The following is a 2500-nucleotide window of genomic DNA, read 5'->3' as shown; positions in this document are numbered from 1 at the left end:
ATACAGGAATGAATCAAGTTTGTCTCCTTGCACCAATGCTTTTCAATACTTCCATGGACTTGATACAAGGCAGAGTAGTTATTCAGTCATTGTGATACAACAATGGGTAATATCAGTCAATGGCCTTTATTTTGCCACTGGTATTGCTGTTACCCGAGTCTATGAAGATTATAGTGGCAGCTAAGTTGAAGCACTTGGGTCTAGAGGTATCTGCACACTTTTTTTTTTTTTTTTTTTCAAATTTCTTTATACTAAAATAATTTTTTTTTTTCCAAAAATTCACAGAATGGCTAAACAAGTGGGATCAGGTAGACCTGTAATTAATTCATTGGAAACTAAGCAACAATCATCTGTGTATAAATAAAATTAATAAACTAAAATCACAGTGGACGGCATTTGTAAGTGCCCTTTCAGATTCGACAAATTGGAAGTCTTTTAGGAAAACTTGGATTGATAGGACAAGCTTACAGGGAAGACCTCAAGTTACCCAGAATTTTGCATATCTTGGTAGAGTAGTTCATGTTAGTGGGCTGTTAGATAAGATAGTCAACAAATGGAGTGGACAGATAGAAGTGCTTGTATCATTGCAGAAAAACCAAGCTATGTGTCTTCAAGAAGTTGGCAAGCTCTTGTATCAGATTATGGGGTACAATTAGCAAGACCATATGTACAACCAACACTGCACTTATAATGGTGTAGGCTCTATTACTTGCATAGTCTAGCAGTGCCAGTTCCCTAAGGATGATCTCAACCATCAGGTTGTCTCATCTGAAGATAATTTTGGATAAAGGAGACTTGGGAGACTGCTAAGGAAGTTGGGGTTTTGGCATATTGGTTAAACCTATTGTGAGAAAGGTAGGATATAATGTATCTTTATCAGGTAGCCTGCCAACAGGGACCCTCCTTATTGTTAGCCTTGCTTATTGCTTGTTTGATTAGTTGACTGACTGTTAATAAGCTCTTTAGAAAGGAAAAAAAAAAAGTATTGACAGTGAAAGCAAGCACACTCTGCCTGTATGTATAAACAGTGTATGTTGTCTAATCAACATATATGAATGGAGTACATCTGTTAAAAAAAAAAAAAAAGAGAGAGAGAGAAAAATTCTTATGGATTTTCATGACCTTGCAATCAACCTATTACAAATGTAACATATAATAATCTGCAAATCTGCATTATTACTATTGTATGATTAATTTTGAACCGTAAGACTGATATCTCTACAGAAGTGGCTTATAAAAATTACCAGCCAATTAGTGAGTACGCTAATGCCACGGAGGAACAAAAAACTTGAACCTCATCCAAATTGTTTTCCTTTTGATTGGCTTCATCTAATATTTGACTCCTAATTAAGTAGTTAACATTTTCATGGGGTCATTTAAGATTTCCATTCAGTGATTTAATAAAATTTAATAAAATTTCCGACTGATTCCTTTGCCATTCTATTGAATAGTTGCTAGATCAGTGGCCAGGTAGAACAAGGAGGTATTGAGGAAAGCACACTGTAATGTATTTAATTTCATTAGTTTGTAAAAGTAGTTTATGAATGTACCTACAGATTGGAAGCTTGACCTAAGTTTCTTATTTTGATACGAGAAACAATCAGACAGTGGAAGAGAGATTACAAGGAATTGTAACTTAGTACAGTATTAGAGGAATCAGTGATGAGGATAATTTCCTTAATATTTTTGTACCAAATTTTACATATGAAGCATTAAAAAGGAAAAAAATGAAACACTAAATTAAAATCAGGAGTAAAACGTAATTAATGGAAACATATGAAGCCTGGTATTATAAGCTAAAAGAGATTCCAAGAAGGATGAGGAGAGTGACAAGAGACTTCATTCAAGAAAATGACACAAAAACAAGCACTTTTAATATATTCAAGAGCACATCTGGCTGATCATTTCCACTGCACATCAGGATGGTCCAACTTCAACACAAAACTCGTAAGTTTAGTATCATCAAGTAAATTTATCTCTCTATTTGTTTGTCTGTCTGTGTATATTTTGCTGTATGTGTGTGTATATATGGATGTGTAAACATGTATGTGTATGTGCATATGTAATTAGATATGGTTATGTGTATGTATGCTTCTATGTATGTATTTAGACGTTATTTTCTATTTGTCTCATGTATACATGCAATTCTATTTTGTTATATGTGTTGTATGCATGTGTAAGAATATATGCATATATGCATAAATATCTATGTATCTGTCTCTGTCTCTCTCTCTCTCCTGAATCTCTCTCTCTCTCCTGTCTCTCTCTCTCTCTCTCTCTCTCTCTCTCTCTCTCTCTCTCTCTCTCTCTCTCTCTCTCTCTCTCTCTCTCTCTCTCTCTCTCTCTCTCTCTCCTGTTCATCTCTCTCTCCCGTCTATCTCTCTCTCTCTCCTGCTCCATCTCTCTCACTCCCGTCTCTCTCTCTCTCTCTCCTGTCTCTCTCTCTCTCTCTCTCTCTCTCTCTCTCTCTCTCCCGTTCCTCTCTCTCTCCCCCTTTTCT

Source organism: Penaeus vannamei, chromosome 3, assembly GCF_042767895.1.
Source record: "Penaeus vannamei isolate JL-2024 chromosome 3, ASM4276789v1, whole genome shotgun sequence".
NCBI classification, from domain to species: domain Eukaryota; kingdom Metazoa; phylum Arthropoda; class Malacostraca; order Decapoda; family Penaeidae; genus Penaeus; species Penaeus vannamei.
Note: the sequence above shows the minus strand (reverse complement) of the source record.